This window comes from Solanum pennellii, chromosome 3 (genome assembly GCF_001406875.1).
Source record: "Solanum pennellii chromosome 3, SPENNV200".
NCBI classification, from domain to species: Eukaryota; Viridiplantae; Streptophyta; class Magnoliopsida; order Solanales; family Solanaceae; genus Solanum; species Solanum pennellii.
In genome coordinates this window covers 37,967,417-37,995,043 of record NC_028639.1, presented here as the reverse complement: position 1 = coordinate 37,995,043, position 27,627 = coordinate 37,967,417, and the positions used below count along the sequence as shown (strand labels likewise).

Here is a 27,627-nt window from a genome sequence, read left to right as displayed (position 1 = left end):
TGAGTTTTCGAGGTCTTCCAAGACCATTATGTGAAGTCCTCTAATTCTTTAATTGTCTCTTAAATGACTTAAATGAATAATGTTTTCTTAGTAAAGTATGGTAAATTGAAATGTTCTTATCTAGGGTAGCTTTGAGGATCACTTAAATGTGCTTGAAGAGGGTGTAAGGGCGGTCTCTTCATGTCTTACTCAAGTGAGTCTTAAAGTAACTTTAGGTAGAGGATTTAAAGTGATGAAAAGGTTACTTGTTGGATTAATTGAATATGTCCTATATGTGAATATTGGCTTGAAGATGGTTCTTGTACTTGTTTTATGAGGTTTCCATCAAAAGGGCATGAAAAGTATGTTTTAACGTAATGGTTTTTTTGCATGTTCACCATACTATTGCATTCAATGTGCTAATTCCATATGTTTTCTCTATTTCTACAAGTTTAGGTGGCAAGTGAGGATTGTCTTAGAAGTTGAAGCTTGGGAAATAGCATTCTCTGAAGAAGTTTTGTATGTCATGTATGTTTGAGGACATGGCTTATGTTTAGTTTCCTTTTCTAAAAGACTTTGTAATAGACTATAGTTTCTTTTCAAATTGATGTATGGGTTGTGACCCTGTGATATTATATGTGTCTAAGGTGACTATGACGACACTTAGTTATTTCTTATATTTCTATAATAGAGTTTGACTATTGTGATGAAAAGTTTTAATTCCACACTTCTTTTCATATATATGCGATGAAAAATGTCTAAGAGCTTGTATAAGACCTTCGGAAGTCGAGTACACCGTGTAACTTTTAGGGTATACCCTTGGGTCGTTACAAGACGAAATTAGTGATTTGAGGAGAATGTATTCGTATGTCTACATTATCATCGAGATCATTTATATCATAAATAATAAGTCTATAATTCATACTTCAAATTTAAGAAAGATTTAGGAGTATGTGATTTAAGAAAATCTTTGAGTTAAATTGTATATCTTATGTGTTCAACTATCAATTTGAGCTAAGTTTGCAAAGTTTTGAGAAAGTAAGTATGAGAATGAGAAGAATCGTATACATGAGTTCCATATAGTTATGTAGATAGACCCTTAAGTCGAGTCGTTCATGTCCATAAATTCCACACGAACTTCAAGTTCTAAATCTTGAGTAATGAGTTCCTAATTATTTTGGGATTATATTCCTAATCATGGGGCTACTACATGTTACCAATGAAGGTCCATGAGTTGAGTGGTTCATGCCCATAATTATGCATGAACCTTGTTTTATATAGAAAAATTATTTAAAAAGTTGATTTTAAGAGTCGTCACTTAATTTTTTTTATGAAAAATCAAGAAAACTACTTTTTTCAATTGACTAAACAGGAAATCAATTAAAAAAAAGTTTTTTTAAGGGTTTCAGGGATTCTTATTAATATTTTAGAAAGGTTTTTACGACACATAAAACACCCGCTTACTTGCGTTATTCCGGAAATTAATTTGTTTGACTAAAATGTTTACATTAGTTTAACAATTTAGTATCCCTTAAAGATGAAACATCGACCTACTTTCTAAGTGAAATTTTGACTTTGCAAGATTTATTTTCAAGTCAAATTAAAATCGATTAATTAGTTTAAAACATAATGACGTCTTGTGGGGATTTGAATTTTTAACCCTAAGACTAACGGCAATTAATAACAAGAAGATAAGCGATAAAGTAAAAGAGAGGAAGGAGAGGGCTGGGCCCAACTCTGGTTGTTGTCCGCTTGAACCGATATTTGGACCCATTTTTTTTGGACCTTCAGCCCATTTCACTTGTCCAAAGATTCTAACGATACAATAATGATAAAAGAAATAAGGGCTTGGGCTAAAAAATAACAAAATACAGTACTTTGAAAAAATAAATTTGGACTCTTTGGTCCAATTTTCTCCATTCTCTTCTACTTCTGCATTTTCCAACTTCTGGACCTATATGTCGATTTTTAATAGGCTTGACTCGATAAAAGGAACTTGAGCCGTTATGGCTCTCTCGAAATGCAAGGGGAAGATGATAGGAGTTCATAGTGAACTTTGATTGACATCGCATGTAACAACAATAAAATTATATATAAGAGCCGATACATTACATCGATACAAGAAGCGTAGATACCAGAAGCATAGAAAGAATGACATCTCAATATAGAAACAGAATTTAGGAACTACTACTGCAAGCCATAAGTCATCCTAGCAAAATGTAACATGTAAGACTAAAATAATGATGATAAAAATCTTGACTTTGGCACTCATAGGAGATGTCACTCACAGGGAAAATTTAACAAGCTAATCATGCAAACATAGGAGTAGATATAAACATTATTAGCTTAATTTCCAACCAATTCACATGTCCTTAACCATTTATAACTATCTGCATCATTAACTATTTTAGACATGAAGGATTAGAAAATATCACATGTTATCTAAGTTTTAATAATCACACCTAACAATGAATTGAAAATAATTAATTTGCACACCATACTTAGCATAGATAATAAATTTCAATTAAATTAAGACATTATCCAAATTAGACATAAAGTCGTATTGAATAAAGGAATATCATCACAAAATGCCAAATTTTCCTAGATTAGAATATGTATAATCTAAAACAAGATATGCAACTATTAAATGAGTTTAACAACCTCTCATGTTCAACTTCATAATAATAAAAAAATAGCAAGTGTTGACGCTTACAAATATATATATATATATATATATATATATATGAGTTTTCATAGCGTGATATGATAAGACTTATAGTATATAAATAGAAATACGAGCTCGCTTACACAAAACTAAAAACCTACACTCGCGATGCAGCAAAGCACTGTTAATAAGCTAATGTACAAGGATGTGTAAACCAAATCCTTTCCAACAAACAACAACAAACTTGTAAACAAATAGGAACATTTGAATCGAGATGATAAGTCTCGAAATAAATTTAACAATTTTTTGAAAGAAATCAAGTGGGTTCATGACAGAGGATTAACCCATCTGCAACTTAAGAGAAAATACTTCTGACAAAATTATTACAGAGAATGCAAACTTCATAAACCTACGGATTTAAGTAATTAGGTGAAATCTTTTATCAAAATCGAACATGTATAATCATATAAGACATTTCATATCAAGAACGGAATTGCTGCCAGATAGCTTTAGAAATCAAAATATTCACATCAACTTTAGACCTTCTTAAAAAGAGTATATGGTTAAACATAAAAGAAATTGAAGTCCAAACTATACACTATGATATCTTTAAAATGAGACTCGATTAACAAAAATAATTAGAGGGGAAGCAAAGAGAAAATAAACCAGCTAAGCAAACCCATACAAAAACAGATAAACAATGTATTACGAAAAATCTCGGCTTAAATAAAACAAAAATTATAACCAATTTAATGTCTGCAAGCTATATATCTGCCAAACATTAACATGAACAAAAACCAACACTTCAATGAGAACATTTAAATGAAGAACATGAGAAAATGAGCTTTGGACCATAGCATGGACATATGCAGACAGGTTCAACATCGTTCAACTCCAAGATTAAAAAACGAGCAATGGTAAAGAAGTCCAACAGAATGAGGAAACAACACATTTTGTTCAGAATCTTATCGTTTTATAAACCGGAGTAACCATTGGTATTTAATTATTCCAAGCAAAGTGAAGAAAAAAATCAGCAACTACCATGTTAAACAACAAAAAAAACACATACTACTGTATAAAACTTTTCATTTCCAATGAACTCATAGTTGTAGATATCTAAGCATTTAGATCCCGAAAGAAGAGCCAACAAGAGGCGAAAATCGTATATTTGAGTAATAATGAGAACTAGATCGTAACATCAATTAGTGTACAAACGCAAATAGAATCAGTAAAACCTTCAATGGACAACTGATTGAGTTACAACAAATCAAATCAAATATAGTCGACTAAGTGGAACCTAATCAGATAAAACGCAAGAAAGAAACTAACTTGACTGGCCAATTCTTATATTTGAGGAATCACATAAAAATTTACAGTAACCTAAGAAAAAGAATAAACACTGAAATTCCATTCAAATTTCAGTAAAACAAACAACAAACAAGTATATTTATGTATTCGAACACACAAACGGAAAATAGAGAATGATTAAAGGTTAACAAAATAGAGCAAAGAGGAGAGACTTTTACCTTTTTCTGGGCAGCGACCGGAACGAACGAGCTAGACATGAGGATAATACCACCACCAAAACGAGACTATAAGACAACAGAGAGAACGTCGAGCTCGAAAAATAAACCGAAACTTGAGTATTCCTCTATCAGTTATTTTTTCAGGGTCTATTTTTATCTCGACAACCTTTTTATTTTCTTTATGATGTTGAGTCTAATTTCTGAATATGGACTGCATTTGTTTCTAACCTTCCACAATGAAGATGAACAACAGCTTTTATAGAGGAGATTTTTGTTGGAAAAGGGGGAAAACGAGTGGAATTTTGAATTCAAAATTCAAAATCCTTGAAGAGATTCTCTTGGAAGCTGGAATGGTACCGACTTTGTACAATTCTTCAACGGAATTTAGAGGAGGAGTGTCTGATTTTGGAAGAAGGACGAAGAAGCTGTCTGATTGCTCCACCTGTTGATTCGAGTACGATTTTTGTACTATTGAGAAACAAGAGATGCGAAGCAGGGTTTGGGTTGCTGGACTCGCGATTCTGGTCTTCGATTCTTTGGACTGCTTGAGGTTCTGGGTTTCTTCACGTCGAGGAAGAAGGAGAGTAAAAGGGGTGGGTCGGGTATCTTTTGATATTGCTGTTGTACGGTTCTTCTAGGATTGTTGTGGCTGGAAATTGATAGAAAATTTGGGTTGTTTGAGGAGGAACGGGTTGGGCTTTCTGGAATGAAGAAAGAATTGGGCTTAAAGGAATGTTGTATGCTGCTGAAATTAGAAATAAGGCCCAAAACGTAGTCTTAAAATGAGTTGAAGGCATGGAAGCAAATAGTTAGAATTGCTATTAAGAGTGTCCATAAGAATTTTTATTGTAACCATTTAGAGTTAACAATTTAGTCAAATTGGTTTAGTTGGTGATTCGGCTAAAATCTAAATAAGATGAATTAATAAAAATTAATTAATGAGCTTCTTAATCTTAACGAAATGAAATAGTTAACTCAAATATAAACTAAATAATTTAAAATATAAACTACTATAAAACTAAACTAATTAACCAAATATTTTTTAAAAAAAATAATCTGTTTGAGAAGATTTTCAAATATTCATAAAATGTATTAGTTTATATATATATATATATATATATATATATATATATATATATATATATATATATATATATATATATATATATATATATATATATATATATATATATATATATATATATATATATATATATATATATATATATATATATATATATATATATATATATATATATATATATATATATATATATATATATATATATATATATATATATATATATATATATATATATATATATATATATATATATATATATATATATATATATATATATATATATATATATATATATATATATATATATATATATATATATATATATATATATATATATATATATATATATATATATATATATATATATATATATATATATATATATATATATATATATATATATATATATATATATATATATATATATATATATATATATATATATATATATATATATATATATATATATATATATATATATATATATATATATATATATATATATATATATATATATATATATATATATATATATATATATATATATATATATATATATATATATATATATATATATATATATATATATATATATATATATATATATATATATATATATATATATATATATATATATATATATATATATATATATATATATATATATATATATATATATATATATATATATATATATATATATATATATATATATATATATATATATATATATATATATATATATATATATATATATATATATATATATATATATATATATATATATATATATATATATATATATATATATATATATATATATATATATATATATATATATATATATATATATATATATATATATATATATATATATATATATATATATATATATATATATATATATATATATATATATATATATATATATATATATATATATATATATATATATATATATATATATATATATATATATATATATATATATATATATATATATATATATATATATATATATATATATATATATATATATATATATATATATATATATATATATATATATATATATATATATATATATATATATATATATATATATATATATATATATATATATATATATATATATATATATATATATATATATATATATATATATATATATATATATATATATATATATATATATATATATATATATATATATATATATATATATATATATATATATATATATATATATATATATATATATATATATATATATATATATATATATATATATATATATATATATATATATATATATATATATATATATATATATATATATATATATATATATATATATATATATATATATATATATATATATATATATATATATATATATATATATATATATATATATATATATATATATATATATATATATATATATATATATATATATATATATATATATATATATATATATATATATATATATATATATATATATATATATATATATATATATATATATATATATATATATATATATATATATATATATATATATATATATATATATATATATATATATATATATATATATATATATATATATATATATATATATATATATATATATATATATATATATATATATATATATATATATATATATATATATATATATATATATATATATATATATATATATATATATATATATATATATATATATATATATATATATATATATATATATATATATATATATATATATATATATATATATATATATATATATATATATATATATATATATATATATATATATATATATATATATATATATATATATATATATATATATATATATATATATATATATATATATATATATATATATATATATATATATATATATATATATATATATATATATATATATATATATATATATATATATATATATATATATATATATATATATATATATATATATATATATATATATATATATATATATATATATATATATATATATATATATATATATATATATATATATATATATATATATATATATATATATATATATATATATATATATATATATATATATATATATATATATATATATATATATATATATATATATATATATATATATATATATATATATATATATATATATATATATATATATATATATATATATATATATATATATATATATATATATATATATATATATATATATATATATATATATATATATATATATATATATATATATATATATATATATATATATATATATATATATATATATATATATATATATATATATATATATATATATATATATATATATATATATATATATATATATATATATATATATATATATATATATATATATATATATATATATATATATATATATATATATATATATATATATATATATATATATATATATATATATATATATATATATATATATATATATATATATATATATATATATATATATATATATATATATATATATATATATATATATATATATATATATATATATATATATATATATATATATATATATATATATATATATATATATATATATATATATATATATATATATATATATATATATATATATATATATATATATATATATATATATATATATATATGTGTGTGTGTGTGTGTGTATATATATATATATATATACACATATATGTATATATATAATGATGTAAAACATATATTATCTAAAAACTGCAAAATGTAACAAAACTATTTAAAATAACTTTCAAAACTATATTTTTTTTTGTTTTGGAATTTTATAGAACTAATTATTTTAAATCGTTTGAAACCGAAGAAGAGAGAATTATTTTCTATCGGGAAGGGTCAAAATTGGTTGTCAACAACTATCCCTCATTTTATTTGGATTGACGCAAGAAATTTGATGAAAATGAAATTGACCAAGCCAATTTTGATTGACATCTTTGGAAAAGAGAATTGGTACGGACTTTAGAAATTATGTCCAAAACCCGAAAATGGGTTTCCTACATATCTCAGACTATATGAGAATTCAGGCCACTTGTAGTTCGATACGCTTGATTTGACGCACGATTTTGAAAGAATTCAAAAGCATTCCCAATATCGAATCATGAGAAGACTGGAATGCTCGAGAATAGGATTTAAGAGAGAATGTTGGAATACAACCGAGTTTTCAATCATTTAGCCCGCCTACATATCCTTAAACCTTAGGAATCAGGTTGTTTGTAGTTTGACTCGATTGCTTGAAAAGGAAATCTATTATGCTAGATAAGCTTCGGTTCTAGAAGAATGACAAATAAGTCGAGTATGAAAAAAAAAGGCTTGTAACCTCTTAACCATGAAAGTGGCATGCTTCACACCCATGATTAAGAACTTGCACGAACAAAATTTCCTAAGCTCTTGGTGCATTGTCACTCGGTTGGAAAGATGCTCCGGCGAAAACCAAACACTTTCGAATGCAAAACTAAAACCAAGAAACCTAAAAAAAAACCACATACCTTCTGATAGGGGTGTGGTTTGATTATGGCAGAAGTCGCTTCTTATCTCGTGTCCTAAGAGTTTGGCATTCCTCTTTGGACTATGTCCTAGTTCGCTGCTAAGAAAAGGTTTCACGTTGTGCTGCATCCTCTTTTATGCCATCCGCACCTGTGGTTTGTTTGAGAATTCATCCTCTTGGGATTCTCTTGGAAAAGACTGAGATAAAACTCATTAGCATAAAAAATGTTATTCAAATTGGGAGATAGTGTCTTTTACCGTGTGGACACTTTGCTGCTCCCTTCGAATAATTGATGTCAGTTTTCTTTCAATTTGATGTTGAGAAAATAATGGTTATATCTCATATTTTCAATATAATTCTTCAATGTACTCTTTCTTTGATATCGAAATAATAAAAATATATACTAATGTAATATGTTGACGGTTCTCTTGATGTCGTTCTTTCAAATGAAAATAATAGATAATGATTCTTCATTGGTAAGATGATGGTAGTCCATTGATAGGATAATGGCGATCCATTGATAGGATAATGTTTCTATATGATAGGATGATACAACACTCCATCGATAGGATGATGATGTTCACACTTCATTGATAAGATAATGGTTCTTCGTTGATATGATGCTGATAATGACAGGATGATGATGTTGCTCCATCGATAGGATGATGACGATGCTCCATTGATGAGACAGTGATGTTGATGCTCCATAGGTAGTATAATGATTATGAAAGATAATGATGCTACTACATCGATAGGATGATGCTACTCCATTAATAGGATGATGTTTATCCATTAGTAGGATAATGTTAACTATCCACCAGAAGATAATTTGATCCATTGATAGGATAATGATAAAGCTTCATTGATAAGATGATGTTGATCCATTGATAGGATGATGTTGATCCATTGATAGGATGATGTTGATCCATCGATAGGGTGGTGGTGATGAAAATCCATTGATAAGATGATGATAATAAAGATCCATTGATAGGATAATGTTGATGATCCATTGACTGGATAATGCTAATAAATATCCATCGGTGGGATGATATTGATCCGTTGGTAGGATAATGATAATGATACATCGATAGGATGATGATGATCCATTGATAGGATAATGATACTGAATATCCATCGATGGGATGATATTGATCTATTGGTAGGATAATGATAATGATCCATCGATAGGATGATGATGATCCTCTTCGGTTGTCTGCTCCTTGTCTTGCTATCTCTTGTTGATTTCCCCAATCTCCCTCCTTGATAGATAAGACAAAATATTTTATGTACAAATAATTGAAGTATGGGAAAAGTTTTTAAAGAAAATAGATTTTTCAAAAAGTAGTATTTTGAAAAAGATCAGTGTCACGTGTTATGTCACATCAAGCTTAATAAACGTCTTTGAGATTGATATCTTGAGGTCTATCTGATTACTTGTTGGGAATCATTCAAAGTTGCTCTAAACTGTCGATAAATCTTATCAAAATTTTGAGTCCCATCCTCAAAGTTTCTGTCCCAGTTAACTGTATTGGCTTATATTTAACCATTGATGAGAAAATCACGAATTTTTTGAGATCCTCTCGAAAATTCTGTCCCAATTGAAAATCTCAAAGTAACTTAAGTCTTGACTTGTCGTGGAAAAATCCTCTTCCCAAGAATTTTTGAGTACCTCTCAAAAATTCTGTCCAATTTTCTATTGTAAAGAGAAATAGAAATCTTATGGGAGATATGACCGAACCCTTGTGGCGCCTACGTACCCCGTTGATGCAGAATCAGGTCAAATGTTGTTGAAAAATTAAAAGGTTTTAAAAGGGGTGATCAAGGCCTACATAGGCCACCTACTTATCTCATTCTTGAGTATTCAGGTCAGATGAAGTTCATTACAAGAGGGATAAAATTCTAAACAAAGCGATTACAAGCAAATAACACGATTACAAGGAAATAACAAAAATACGAATGGAAACCTAACACATAATATCTCTTGACGACATTTAAATATATTGATGACTTGTGAGATCTAATGTTTATGCTCGAATATGTTATGTTATCAAAGAATATATCGATGTGTTTGCTAATCAAACTGATGAGTTCTTTTTCCTGTGTTCTTGTGAGATATGCACCAATTTTTATTTCTTTGATGTGTTCATCATTTTCATGATTCATTGTTCTGATCTCTTCCGAATTCGACTTATCGGGAATTTCAAACTTTCTAAACTCTTCAACCAAGTGTTTGGGTATCATGATCTCTTCATTGTAGTCCTCAAGTTTGTCCGCATCTATCCCATTTTGTTCATTCAGATTGTGACATGACATGACATTGACAGTTTTGAAAATATTTTCACTGAAATTATAAATAAATATTATTAGATAGAAAATACAAAACAAGTAAAGCAAATTTCGCAATAAAGGAGTTTTTTGTTTGAAATAAGAAAATAAGAAAATTTGACAAAAAATTACTTTGTTTTTTATTTCAAAATATTATGAGGGAGATAAAGCACAGTGAGACGAAGATAGAGTAAGGGATGAGTCTCGATCCTCATTCGGAACACCACAAATTTTGAAAATAACATACAAAATTGTCTTTGTCTACCAAGACGAGCGAGGAATCAAGAGCGGAGTGGATATCCAGATAGGCGTTTGCTCATTTGGCTCGCTGTCTAATACGATTGGCGTCTCAATAATCTTTTCAAGCACAATATCATCTTATTTGAATAAATTTTTGATTCCTTCCCCTAGACCACTTTGCATTGAAAAATACTGATATGAGTGAGGCAATGATTTTGAAAAAGCTTAAACGATCTTCTGCTTGTTCTCAACCTCCTTTGGCACTCAAGAAAAAGCTTGTTGAGGTGCTATGTTCACAAATTCAGATTTCTCTCGGATGGAGAGGCTACAATCTTCTCAAGCTTTTCAAGGTTGGCTGAGATTATAACTTTTTCCACATTCAAATCTTCTTCGGCTTCAACCATATTAACAGTTAGCCCTATATGATTCGGCATGGGGTTGCTATTGACATTACGAGTGGCAGTAGGAGAATGACGACTTTTTGATCTATAAAATCTTGAATTTTATGTTTCAAGTTGATAAAATCCTCAGTAATATGTCCAGCACCTCCTGAATGGTAAGCACAATGAAGATCGGGTCTATAAAGCTTGGAGTTGACATCGATATTTTTTAGATCAATAGTCTGTATCAGGCCAGCTGATTTCAATCTCTCAAAAAGTTGTGTTTGGTCTCAACCAAATGAGTAAAGACTCTTGAAGGTTTATTCTCAAGATTTGAATGAGGAGGACAGTATGAAGATATTTGACGATAGTTTGGAGGATTTGGTGAGTTGGTGCTGGCATTTGGAAATTTAGGTATTGCGGAGCTTGGTAGCTCGGAAGGGTGTTTTGCTAATGTAGGGGTGGTACTTGATAATTGTATTGGATATTTGAACAATGAATCAATGGATCTTGGTAATATGGATGGGTATATTGGTAATGTGGGGATGGAGCTTGGTAAATATGAGGTGAAATTTGGTAACTCGGTGGTGGAGTTTGATAACCTGATTGGGTATAACAAGCTGGGTATAAATTATGTAAAGCTCGAGGATAACCTTTGTAGGTTGAGGATTTTCTAAAGTTTCCTTTTCCATCAGATGCGCAGGAAATAGAAGATACATCCTCTCTCTTCTTTTTCAACAATCCTGAAGATTCAGTAGGGGCTGTGATACAAGAAATCTCTCCAGTTTTAAGCCCATCTTCGATAGCCTCACCTACCTTGACTATTTCCGCACATTTTGCTCCAATGAGAAATATTATCATGTCATAATACTCTGGCTCTTGAATGCGTCTGAACACTTCAACGATCTCCTTCTCACACATTGAAGGTTGAACCCGAGCGGCTTCTTTCCTCCACTTATACTCATATTCATGATAACTTTCAGTAGATTTCTTCTTAATTCTCTCCAATAAAAACCGATGAGGAACGATCTCCATATTGTAGGCAAACTGTTCAATGAAATCCTTAGCTAGTGCATTCCAACTAGATCACTGCTTTATTTCATGCGAGGTAAGCCATTCCAACGCTTCTCCATTCAAACTTCGGCTAAAAAGCCGCATTAATAAAGTTTCATTTCCTTCCAAATCCCACGAGTTGGTCACAATAGTCTCTCAGGTGCACCAAAGGATTCCCTATTCCTCCGAAAGTGTCAAATTTTGGAATTTTAAACCTTTTCAAGGAGGTCTAGATTTGGATGGATGCACAAATTCTCGTAACTCAACCCATCAACTTCAGTAATATAATGCAACTCTTTCATAACTTTCCTGATTTCTTCTTTCATATTCAACTTGATTGCCTCTTCTTTTGACCTCCACTCACTCTCATATTCCTTAGTGATCAAGCTCGGAACAGTCGGCATAAGGTTCACGTAGAATTTGGATTTGAAAAGTAGTCTTTTGAGGTTGGGGTGGATCAATGGAGGGATTTAAGGTATTTTGAGTGGCTTGATAATTTTGGGGGAAAAGTGAGGGTTGGTATTTTGGTTTTGAAGATGGGGAAGGTTTGAGCATTATTCGTATTTTGGTTTTGAGGAAGATGAAAGGTTTGAAGGTTGGTATTTTTAGGAGGAGGCGGTGCTTGACACGAGGTGGTGGCATGATGGGGATTGGGGGTAGTTAAGTCAATGGTTGGAGGATTTTGAGAGGGGTTAGAGAGTAGGTTCTGAACCTGTTCCGCGCTTGGGGAAGGAAAGTGGAGTGGATGTCTTCCATCTCTTGGAGGGTTTGAAGGATGAAATTGGATTAGACAAATCTTGCATTCTTTGCATTTCAACCCTCATTTCGGCAATCTGTTGCATCAACTGCATAATCAATTCATTTTGATCAGCAACGACGGGTTGAGCCACGACAACATTATTCAGGCCAATCTCATCATTGTTATTCCCCATTACTACCTTTTCTTTTTGCAAACTTTGATCGAGGAAGGAATCTTTGGGGGACTTAGATCTTGTGAAATAAGGATGATTAGCCAACTTATCAACACAGATCAGTTCTAAATACCTGACAAATGAAAAATAATTCAAAAGGCAAATGTGTTAGTGCTGGAAGGTGATAAAAGTACAAGATATCACACATATGTGTTAACACACAAGAGTTGCTTTATTTAGAGATAAACTAGCCCATCGAAATAGAGAAATAGCTAAATAGACAAGAATTTGTCTACTTAACTTTGGGATTAATGAATAAAAAATGTCGACTTGAGTCTAGACAAAGTCGATTTTATCTTTCATTGTCGTACTTTTAATTTTTGATTGAGATGTAACTCTAATTTCTTTGCCAAATCTAGAATATCTCAAAAATAGGGGTCGAGCCTTGAAAGGCTGCCTACGCATCTCAAGAGGGAAAATTCATGTTTCACGTAGTTCGACCCTTCCTTTTTGACTTGAGACAAAAAATCAGCCTTTTGTGAGATGGGAGAGTAAGTATTTGAAAATGAAGTTCAAATTTTGTTGGGAAACTAAAAACTCGAATTGTATTTGGACGCACGTTTGATAATGACTTGATATTTGTGCTTAGAGGTTCTAAAAATGATTTGAAGAAGAGTGAGATAGAATATATCCAAATATAGCAACATAATCACACAAACAGTTATAACACATTAGCAAATATTACGCATGCTAAACAGATACATCACCCTTTTGTGCCAAGGGTAGGCCTACCGATTTGAAGGATATATATGTCATTTGAAACATGTCATTGCCCCAAAAACCCAAATTTATACAAACTTTATGAATAAACTAAATGTAATACATAGTAGGGAAAATGGGATACGAATAATCAGTCTCATGCAGGGGTATAACCCTAAACTATGCCTCCGCGAAAGGTCCTTCGAACTTGATTTCTTCTCATCTTCAGGTACCAACGTCTTTGGATGGACTAGTAGATTTTGAAGCTCTTTCTTCAACTATAATCTAATTCTTACCCCATGGGACAATGATTTTTCAAATAACGTATACATCCTTCAAATTTAAACAAATAAATATGATCGTCTGTTTTGGCCGTGGACCGTTTTAGCCTCAAGGTGGTCTTTCTAATGGGCCCAACACGCCTTGGGTGTTGGGTCATCTTAGGATAATGCTTAGATTTGGATATGGTTTCACTCTATTCTAGGTTGACTAGAATTGGTTTTGAAATGACGGTTACTCGAGTCGGACAAACAACACGGTGAAGACTAATAGACGACGTTGGATGACCGCAAGCCAACTATTCATTTATTACTTCCAAATATTGACTTGTGTGTTTCTGAAGGATAGTTGTGGTAAGACACGTAACCGCCCTTTTTCCTTATGTAATCTATTTGACGTTTGGCGAATTTGATGCCATGAGATGCGACAGTCTAATAATACGATAAACAAAGCAAGTAGACAGTTAATTACACATAGACAAACCAGTTAATTTTAAGGTTAGAATCATTCAAATCCCCAGAAGAGTCGTCATTCTGTTTTATTTAGAAAAACTATTTAATAAGCTGATTTTAAGAGTCGCCACTTAATTTTTTATGAAAAATCAAGAAAACTACTCTTTTTCAATCGACCAAACAGGAAATCAATTAAAAAAAGTTTTTTTAAGGGGGTTCTTATTTATATTTTAGGAAGGTTTTTACGGCACCTAAAACACCCGCTTACTTGCGGTTATCCTGAAATTAATTTGTTTGGCTAAAAGGTTTACATTAGTTTAACAATTTAGAATCCTTTAAAGATGAAACATCGACCTACTTTCCAAGTGAAATTTTGACTTTGCAAGATTTGTTTTCAAGTCTATTTAAAGTCGATTAATTAGTTTAAAACAAACGGCGTCTTGTGGGGATTTGAATTTTTAACCCTAAGACTAACGACAATTAATAGCAAGTAGATAAGCGATAAAGTAAAAGAGAGGAAGGAGAGGGCTGGGACTGAATCCGGTTTCTGTCCGCCTGAACCGGTATTTGGACCCATTTGTTTTGGACCTTCAGCCTATTTCACCAGTCCTAAGATTCTAATAATATAATAATGATAAAAGAAACAAGGGCTTAGGCCCAAAAATAACAAAATACAACACTTTGAAAAAATAAATTTGGACTCTTTGGTCCAATTTTCTCGATTCTCTTCTACTTCCACATTTTCCAACTTCTGGACCTGTACGTCGATTATTAATGGGCTTGACTCGATGGAAGGAACTTGAGCCTTTATGGCTCCTTCGAAATGCAAGGGGAGGATGATAGGAGTTCATAGTGAACTCGGATTGGCATCGCATGTAACAACAACAAAATTATATATGAGAGTCGATACATTACATCGATACAAGAAGTATAGATACCAAAAGCATAGAAAGAATGACATCTCAAGCCATTAGTTATTCTAGCAAAATGTAACATGTAAGACTAAAATAATGATGACAAAAATCTTAACTTTCGCACTCATAGGAGATGTCACTCACAGGGAAAATTTAACAAGCTAATCAAGCAAACATAGGAGTAGATACAAACATCATTAGCTTAATTTCCAAGCAATTCACATGTCCTTAACCATTTATAACTATCTACACCATTAATATTCTAGACATGAAGGATTAGAAAATATCACATGTTATCTAAGTTTTAATAATCACACCTAAACAATGAATTCTAACTAATTAATTTGCACACCATACTAAGCATAAAGAATGAATTTCAATTAAATTAAGGCATTATCCAAATTAAACATAAAGTCGTTTGAATAAAGGAATATCATCACAATATGTCAAATTTTCCTAGACTAGGATATGTATAATCTATAACAAGACAGGCAAGTACTATATGAGTTTAACAACCTCTTATATTCAACTTCACAATAATAAAAAACAGTAAGTGTTGACGCTTACAAATATACATCTGAGTTTTCATAGCCTGATATGATTAAACTGCTAGCATATAAATAGAGTTACAAGCTCGCTTACACAAAACTAAGAACCTACACTCGCAATGCAGCAAAACACTGTTAATTAGCTAATGTACAGGGATGTGTATACCAAAACCTTTCCAGCAAACAACGACAAACTTGTAAACAATAGGAATGTTTGAACCGAGTTGAATGAGTATTAGGTAAATCTCTAAATCAATTTAACGATTTTTAGAAATAAATCAAGTGGGTTCATGACAGAGGATTAACCCATCCATAATTTAAGAGCAAACACTTCTAACAAAATTATTACAGAGAATGCAAACTCCATAAACCTAAGGATTTAAGCAATTAGTTGAGATCTTTTATCATAATCGAGCATATACAATCATATAACACATTTCATGTCAAGAATGGAATTGCTGCCAGATAGCTTTAGAAACTGAAATGTTCACATCAACTCTAGCCATTCATAAAGAGAGTATACGGTTAAACATAAAAGAAATTGAAGTCCAAACTATACACCATGATATTTTTAAAATGAGACTTGATTAACAAAAATTATTGGAGGGGAAGCAAAGAGAAAATAAACAAGCTTAGTAAACCCATACAGAAACAGATAAGCAATGTATTATGGAAAGATCTCGGCTTAAATAAAACAGAAATTATAACCAATCTAATGTCTGCAAGCTATGTATCTGCCAAACAATAACACGAACAAAAAGCAACACTTCAATGAGAACATTTAAATGAAGAACATAAGAAAATGAGCTTCGGACTATAGCATGAACATAATCAGACAGGTTCAATATCGTTCAACTCCAAGATTAAAAAATGAGCAGTGGAAAAGAAGGCCAACAGAATGAGGAAACAACACATTTTGTTCAGAACCTTATCGTTTTTCAAACAGGAGTAACCATTGGTGTTTAATAATGCCAAGCAAAGTGAGGAAATCAATCTGTAACTACCAAGTTAAACAACAAAAAAACACATACTACTGTATAAAACTTTTCATTTCCAATGAACTCATAGTTGTAGATATCTAAGCATTTAGATCCAAAAGAAGAGCCAACAGGAGGCGGGAATCGAGTATTTGAGCAATAATGAGAACTAGATCATAACATCAATTAATGTACAAACGCAAATTGAATCACTAAAACCTTCAATGGACTAAGTGATTGAGTCACAACAGATCAAACCAAACTTTAGCCGACTATATGGAACCTAATTAGATAAAACACAAGAAAGAAACTAACTTGACTGGCCAATTTTTCACATTTGAGGAATCACATGAATATTTACAGTAACCTAAGAAAAAGAACAAAACACTGAACTGTCATCCATATTTCAGTGAAACAAACAACAAACACGTATATCTATGTATTCGAACACACTAACGGAAAATAGAGAATGATTAGAGGTTATGTCACGACCGGGGAGCACCCCCTAGAAGTAAAATGGCGTACTTGACCTCTCGACGGGCCGTTGCTGGACCAACGATCTGTCGTTGGGTCCGTCAATGGACACTGCCCAGGCAGTGTCTTAGGCAGCTTTGGCTTCTTCTTTTGGGGCCTCTTGTGGGGCCCTTTAGAAGTCGTACTCGAACGTTTCCAACGTGATTATAACCCTTAACAAGTTATAGACCTTCCACATGAATGTCATCCAAAAAAAACACCTATAAGACGTCCAAACAGTCCAAGCCCCATCATGACATACGATGAACGTCTTAGGGGCTATCTTTCGAACGCCTTAGACGTTCTTAGGCGTTTGACCTCCAAACTTCACGAAACTTCAATAACAACATTAAACATCCTTTTAAACAATTTTAAGATTTGTTAGGCTCATTTCATACAGATTTAAGCATGCATAGACACATGAGGCACATAAGCAACTAGTCATCGAACGTCTTGGTCATCCCTTGACGTTCGACTTCCAAATCACTTCAAACTTTTCACACTGCCAATATATCATATAATAAGACATTTTAGGACCTTAGAACATCATTAAACGCCCATAAACACATATAACCACATATTAGGCATCTAGATGACTTAGTTGTCAAACGTCTTAGTCGTCCCTTAACGTTGGACTTACAATACCTCTAATATTTTAGATACTTCCTATATACTATATTTTAAGCATATTTAGGACATTATAAATTTAAGAAAAACATGTTAGGATCTAGACACCTTATCTTATTTTTGGGGTCTTACAATATCCCCCACTTGGGAACATTCGTCCTCGAATGACACTTAGGGCTCTTTAATCACAACAAGGACTTCAATGCATATAAGAGCAGTTCATAACATTTATAATATTATCAAATAATTTTAGCACTCAATGCACACAAGAAAGCAAAACCATTACTCACTCACTCTTTAATGCATCACACACAAAGGTCCTTTTCATGTTCATAGGAGAACATCCTTCTCCTAATCATAACATGATCATTACATCTCAATTCATTACAAGAAAATCTTGAAAAGCTACTCATAGGCAGATCATAACCCATACTCAAAGTTACTTAAGCACTCATACTTCAATGCACATAAACTTGAATTAGTTAAATCACAACGATCTTCATTAGTTAGACCTAGTGCCATAAAGGTCATACTCAATCATACCATACATAGTGGTGTCCATGGAGGTATGTCCTTCTCCTCAATACACTTACATGTATCATGAGTTTCACACCTTAGCAAGTACAAGGTCAATTTCCTCTTAAAATGAGAAATTCTCAACTTTCAAACCAAGACATGCTTATATTTTTCTTCCTAGTGAAGTCTAAGTGGCAAGTCACACCAAGTACATCACAACAAAAAAGGAAGCCATTCCACAAATTTCTTTTCTTAACATAATACTCACCCTTATAGTAAGCATCATTTTGGAAAATAACACAAATTATAGGCACACACATGGACACTTAGCTAAACATGCTTTCACTTTCAAGAATGAGCCTACAATTATGCATTCTAAATCATAAAAGTCACATAGTTTTCAAGAGACTCAACATAATTCATTTTAAAGAGACTCAACCTTTTTATTATAAGGCTAAACATTCCACCTCACAAGTGACTTAAACAAGTTTTCTTGTCTTATCTCATGAAGTCGACTTCACAATTAGCACATTAAAATGCAAGTCAACATGAGAAAACATGGACTTTATCAAAAATTTCCTTTCATGCTCTTTGGAATATTCACCATGTCTCCAAGATGATGTCAATCAATTCATACCAATCATATAAAGGACATGAAATTCACACTTTATGCAAGACTATATTCATGAACAAGCTTACTAAGAATTCATTATTTTCCAATTCAAGTAAGAACAGAAGGACAATGTAGACAATTTCTAGACTACTCAAACACCGTCCCCCACTTAGGGTAAACCCAATTAAGGGCAACTTAACCCAACCTATAGAGGATCTTAACTACACAACCTTCATTTTCATCACTTAAAGTGATTACTACTTTTAGAGGGAATTTTCATTAATTCAATTTAACAACACTAAGGCATTCTAAACCTTATCATTTTAGGCAAATCATCTTCAACCATCAAAAGAGAATTCACTTTAACCCCCATAACTTCTAGCATGCTTTAAGTATATCATGACATACATTATTCGACATATCTTGATATTTCACATAGATTTAATATATTGCCATAATTGGCATCACATCATCCAATAAGAGATATTTCATACATAGTAAGGTAAGATAACCAATCAAAATCCCCATAGAGTTAACATGTGCAATGATCAAGTAAAGCCCCATAACCCTACTAAATCAAGTAACCCAACAGGGACTACAATAAGCACCATACTCCACTCATCTATAACCTTCATACATGCATAACTCCATATCTTTAGCACATTAGGCTATTTACATGTTTATAAGCATAGAAATCATCACATAAGGACATTTATCATTTATCAGCATATACATACATAATATTAACCTCCTAAGGTCTCCATCAAGGCAAACTAGTGCAAGACATAGGTAGAGTCCCATACCTCTACCTAAGTCTAGTTAACCCTTCAAGTCGCCTTAGTTAGTTTATAAATTATCAAATAAGGACAAGTGTCACCTTCACATATACTCATTCAAACCATAAAATAAAGATAAGCATTTTAAACACTGCTTTTCTACCTCAAGAATAGAGCAATCTCATCCAAGCAATCACATCTAAAAGACCACCGGACAAGAAATCATAAGAGAGAGATCTTATAGAGTTAAGTTCTATGGCACGACATGAGAATGATGAAGATGGGAAACTCTATCATCCTATAGCCTCTCGTACCATTTGATGTGTCGCGACTCACCACCAATGATACAAGACTCTACTACACGTGGCAATATGAGACTTCTTGGTCCCTAAACCACTTTCAAAAAACTTCGTGCTCTGATACCACGTTTGTCACGACCGGGGAGCACCCCCTAGAAGTAACATGGTGTACTTGACCTCTTGGAGGTCTTATACAAGCCCATAGTTATCATTCATCGCATCGACATAGTAAATTTAGCGGAAAATTTAAAACTTTTCATAGCACCTCGTATGCTAGAAACTTTACTTCATATACATATAAAATATAAGTCATAATACATATATAGACTCTAAGTCTCTTTGCCATCTTAGACTCAATAACTTTGGAGTCCATTAGGGACACGACCGTTAAGACATAATACAAAAATATACAATATTTAAAGACTTTACAATAAATACACATTAGGACATCCTTGGACTTAAGAATTCCTTTCCTTGAGCTTGGGGATCACCTATCAAGCTCTTCACCATTCAAGACATCCTTTAAGCATCCATAACCTACACTTTGTGTAAAAAGTAGAGAAGAATGGGATTAGCACAAGAATATACTAAGTATGGCAACCATGCAAAAACATGCATTTAAAAGGGACATTTTCTTTGAAATCATACTTCATGCAATTTTGAGTAAATCATCATAAAACCTTTATCAATAGCATATTTATCATTTTCATACTTCATAGAAACACAATCAAAGGCCAAACATCATAAAAAAGCACATACCATCATAGAATTATAATATCACATAGACATAGTTAAGTCAAGACCTTCATCATATAGTCAACAAGATCAAGATCATGCATAAAGACTCATATCATGCACATCTTCATAACAAGTAGACAAATACTACAATGTCATGCATAAGGAACACATACATAGTGACATGCATTAGAACACCTTCCTAGAACTTCCTAAGGAGCTACTTGTGCAATGTCTAGATGGGTTCATTACTTCCACCTATACTAAGTAACCTCTCTTAAGTCATTTATTTAGGGTCCTAGTCATTAACTTCCATTGTCCATTTTACTTTATTGGAACTATAGCCTTAACCGACATAGACCATGTGATGCTAAACATGGAATTTGGTGTCATAGAACCCCACACCGAAAGGAGGTGGTCTACGGGCCAAAGTAGAACCAAATGTGACATAGCTTTCTAGGTGGATCCACTAGCTAGTATCCTATGGTGGCAACATAGTTATGGAACTTGGAGGTATATGTGAAAATCCTCTGTATGTCAAGATTAGGCATTGTAGTTATTCACTTATGGAAACCCTATTTATGCCCATTAAGGCATTGTGGTTATCCACCTCATGAGATTTATGGTGACCTACCTTCCTACCATAGGAAGGGACACACACTCATATTCAAGTTCACTCAGTTCTAAGCTAAGTTCCCTTCATTGAAAACCTTTATTATATTTTTACTTTATTAATCATAGGTTTAGGAGAGTCATCCCCTCATATGCTTAAGTCATAGGCCATAGATGGAAGTTCATCAACTTAGATCATGTAAAGAATTCATTCACATGAACATAGCATATGTAAAGTATCATCTAGTTTAGGGTACACATGAATACACCATTCAAGTCCCCTCTCTTGACTAGATCTTCATACATGTGTGTGTGTTTATACATATATGTGAGCAAACCTTTCACATAACACATTAAGTCACACAAGTTCATATATCAATGCATGAGTCTATATGCATAACTATATGGGCAATCCTTTCATATATACCCACTAAGACACTATGCACATTCATACTTCATCCTTTCATACACATCATATTCATAACATGTTCATATATTCATCTTTCATATACATAGAAACCAAACATAGGAACTATACTATCAAGACACACATGTGCAATGTATAGACAAGGTCCCATACCCTTGCCCATACTAGTACACCTATCAAGTCATCCTAGCAAGGAATACATACCATAGTTCACATACATATACTTTACATGCATAGTAGTAGGCATTAGTGAATATGAGAACAACCTTTTATTTAGACACCATGACCTATACTACTTGTAACATGCATGTAAGTGAGAGTGTGTGTACATTGGTCAACATGATCACATAATGGCTATCAATTACTCCTTGAGTCAGCCACCCTCTTAGACCACATTATACTTCCAAGAACATACAACACAACACATAATAGCATAGGAGGCAAGACAATATAAACATTATAACCAAGGCTCCTAACTTTAGCTATTTACACTTTCATATAAGGGGTACATGGGTAGGGCTACTAACCATTTTAACACATCAATGGCAGCACCTATACAATACCTTAACATTAATATACGCATGCTTACACAATAGTCATACAACCTAAATCACAACTAGAATAGGAAAGTAGGCATAAGCTTCACATAGTATCATCATAAGCACATGCTCATATGTTCATCAATTTGCCTTCATGGCCATGGTCAACACACATATAATGACAATAAAGTAAACACTGCCACCATAAGTGGACCATACCACACAATGCCATACAAGGCTTCATCAACATTACTAATAAAGAAATAGAGAAGTAGAAGAGTAAAAGGAATAAGCATTCTTACCAATTTCTCACCCTTTGATCATCATTGATCAACACTCCTTATTCATCAATAATTCACATATATGGAAGTATGTAAATGTAATTTAAACACATAATAAACCATGTACAAGTCGCTACAAGATTATACTATAACATAATACAACATATCAACACACTAGGAAATTAGAATAACATAGATCATTAGCTAACTTCACTTGCATTGATTTTAAATCATATTCCGTATATAATATCAATCTAAGGCAGTAGCTAAACCTACATTTAACCATATTGAAATCATGATCACATACCCTCAAGATTAAGGTTACAACATAGGCATTTAGGCTTGTCGATTTGCTAGAGTATAGGAGAATTTACCAATACTATGAACTCTCTAAGGCTTTGATCATCATTCATATTTTATTAACAATATACTTATTATGAAGTAGCTAATTCGGTAAGAAATCAAGAAGAAACCATGCTTGATATAACGACAACTCAAGATCCATCACACATTTAGCTTTTTGACTTCATAGCCTAAAGGAATCTAGATCAGTTGATGCAAGCCTTTCTTAGATTGTTCATTAATGATTTATAGCTACAAAATTCATCCATTATATCACCCTAATACAGTAGCTACAGCAGTTCATACATAATCAAAACTCTACACAACCGATCTCACAATCGACTTCAAGGCAACATGTAGAAACATAGGCTATTCATGTTCAAATCTTCATACATTGATCCTCATGGATCCTTCAATATCAATTCAACTTAAAGTAATGTAAATAACAGCATATACAATCACTTCAATGTAATAGTCATAATTCAATCGATAACAAATCAAGATCACAAACCCCATGCAAGGCTAAATCGTTTTGGTGAAGAAGTATGGGATCATCATGCAATTGGATTGAAAACCACTTCCAAATCAGTAGAAAATCATCAATACATTCATATTATGAATTTGAAATCAGTTTAAGAAAAAGCCATGGCAGATTGGAGAAGAAAGTGTTTGATCATATTTTTCTCTTTTGAAATCTTTGAGAATGACTTTCTAGATGAAAAGATAACTAGAGATGAAGATCACCATACCTTTGTCTAGTTGAAAACCTCTTAAACTTGAAGATTCATCCATAGAAAACCCAGCTTGAATCTGTTCTTGAGCTTCACCAACAATGGAGGTTTGAAGGGAAATATTTTTGGAGGGAAAGGTTTCAATCTTGTGAGAGGATTCTAGAATGGGGTGATCACGTTTTTGATGACTTATATACACCCAAAAATAGGTAAATACACCTATAATAATCAGTTTAGGACGTGGGGAGAATTTCCCATTCACCTCTTTAATGAAACAGACGTAGGCTGCCAGTTGCAGGCCACCTGCGACGATGGCAATGACGGGGCGTCGAGGCCATGACGGGTCGTGCCTGGCCTCCGTCGCCTGACACTTAGCCAAAATTGGCTTAAGACCTTCCCAAGGCATGTATCCCTCGACGATACCTGCTCGACGGTCCGTTGGTGGACCAACGATCTGTCGTTGGGTCCGTCAATGGACACTGCCCAGGCAGTGTCTTAGGTAGCTTTAGGTCCTTCTTGTGGGGCCTCTTGTGGGGCCATTTAGAATAAAATAAAATTTTTTAAAAAAGTGGTTAAATTGAATTTAAGGTTACTATAATTATTTATGAATTTTCGCGTTAATTTTATATTTTTTTCATATTATTCCTATTTTTTTATTAATCAATTACCCATTTTTGAAATTTATCGAAAAAATAAAAATTAAACAAAATTGTTGAAAATCGGTCGAATAATTTATTTAAAAGGGGGTTAATTTATGGGTCGGATTAGGTGTTTATGAGTCCAAATATCTTTTCATTTTCATATAAATGTCATGTGGTAACGTCAAAATGACATGACAATTCGATGTGACATTTAAAGAAATAAAAAATGAGTTGGATATGTTCAACATGACAACTAACGCCCATAAAGACATATTTGAATCAAAAGTTGAAGAACGAAAACATGAGTGAACAACTTTAGACAGAGATATCTATATACCTTTTGGATTAGTTTAGGACATTTTTAACGAAGAATACCTTAATCACACCCTTCATTCCCAACCCCACGCGCCTCAGCTCCCCTCTCTTTTCCCTCTCTTAACTCACGAAAGGCCCCAGATGCGTCCCTTTCTCAACTCTCTCTTCTTCCTCGTAAACTCCACCAACAGGAACAGAATCCATTTCAAACGACGACGCTCAGCCCGTCTTCCCCCTCATTCGTTCAGTTCACCAGCCATATACCTGTAGCCGTTCCAGAACCTTCGAGAATCAAGCCACGGCCTGCAATTTCCCGAATCCCTTTCAAAAATCCGTTTGATCTTGGTACTATTTCGTATGAAAAATCTGACAAATCCCACATTGATTTGTTTGTATTTTCTCAAAAATTTCGAACCCTATAAATAGCCCTCTCATTCGCCTGTTTTCATTGCGAATCGAAGTTGAGAGGACACTGTTCTCGTAAAGCAAATCTGTTTAGACCTGAAATTTCATTCTTTCAGAATAAGGTAAAATCTTTTCTTAGCTTTATTCTATTTAATTTCTAGTTGTTCTATATTTTCTGTTTAGATGTCGTAATCGTGTTTTAGCTTTCACGTGTTAAGATTGATTAGGAGTTTCGTTTGTCTTGCTTGATATTTAGTGTGAATGAATATCTTAAATTTTTTCTTGCATACTTTTAAGTTTGGGTCCTAGCTGTTAGCTTTCCTTTATTATACAGATTTCGTGTTTTCGACTCTCATGAACTACCTTTTCCCTTTGAAATGAACTACACAGCTTACACTACCAGATTTAACAACGAGAGGAACCACACATTAGAAACTCCAACAGATCGCCAACAAATACAACTTCAAATCGTTTGTCTTGCTTGATATTTAGTGTGAATGAATTTCTTAAATTTTTACTTGCATACTGTTAAGTTTGGGTCCTAGCTGTTAGCTTTCCTTTATTATACAGATTTCGTGTTTTCGACTCTCATGAACTACCTTTTCCCTTTGAAGTTGTATTTGTTGGCGATCTGTTGAAGTTTCTAATGTGTGGTTCCTCTCGTTAAATCTGGTAGTGTAAGCTGTGTAGTTCATTTCATATGCAAACTTATTTGGTCTCACTGTCTAGTTGAGCATGATTTGGATAAAACCGTGTTTATTTTTCCTCCTTTCTAGATGACTAAAGAACTCTCGATGTGTATATCCATTGCATGATCAGCCCCTCCATATATCCTAAGACATTTCTGTGTGATTCTATTTTCATTTAATATTGAAGTGTGCCTTGATAAAAGTTTGATTACTTTCAATGTGTATCCCTATCTGTTTGTTACTCATAATGCTAATTTATCTTGCTTTGATCTACAGCCTTTACTTGCATCTTAAGGAGGTGCATAAAAATAACTTCTTAATGTCTTACATTATTCAGTTTAATCAGTGTGTTTTCTTATCTTTAGATGCATGTTGTAGGATATAGTTTCTTCAATTTCGGGTGTAAACGTTGGGTGTGTTTGGTATGGAGGAAAATGTTTTCCATGGAAAATGATTTCTTAGAAAATGTTTTCCTGGAAAACAAGTAGATTTTGGACTTATTTTCTCATGTTTGGTTTGTGAGTAGAAAATATTTTTCGGAAATGATTTTTAGTGCTTGATTTATGAATGAAAAATGTTTCCGAGAGACATCTTTTATTTTTACTAGAGTAACAAATAATTTATGAAATTGAAAATATTTTTTAAAAACAAAATTATTATTTTTTTGGGGTGGGGTGGGGTGGTGGTGGGTGGGTGAGGGGGTAGGAATGAAAAAATAAAAATTTGAAGTTGATAGTATTTTTAAAAAGCAAAATAAATTTTTTCGGAGGTTAGTGGTGAGTGGGGAGCTGGTAGGGGGAGGGGTAGGATTTTAAAAATAAAATATTGAAGTTAAAAATATTTTAATAAAGCAAAATTAATTTTTTGGTAGGGGGTGGGGTTGGGGTGGCTGGCTGGTGGGTTGGGGGA

General features: G+C 31.1%; 1 protein-coding gene and 1 long non-coding RNA gene across 2 annotated transcripts in view; one reads left to right on the top strand and one right to left on the bottom strand.

Moving 5' to 3' along the window:
* Positions 1-1,717: 1,717 nt before the first annotated feature.
* LOC107012353 lies at positions 1,718-4,807 on the bottom strand. The gene is made up of 2 exons (XR_001456018.2): positions 4,171-4,807; positions 1,718-2,033 (listed from the first exon to the last, which is right to left on the bottom strand). It is a non-coding gene; the product is annotated as an uncharacterized LOC107012353 (long non-coding RNA).
* Positions 4,808-25,686: 20,879 nt separating this feature from the next.
* Positions 25,687-27,627, top strand: part of LOC107014679 (1-acyl-sn-glycerol-3-phosphate acyltransferase 2) — a 19,577-nt gene continuing 17,636 nt past the window's right edge. The window contains exon 1 of the mRNA XM_015214703.2: positions 25,687-26,151. The gene's annotated coding sequence lies outside the window, so the exon portion shown is untranslated. The remainder of the gene's footprint in view (positions 26,152-27,627) is intronic.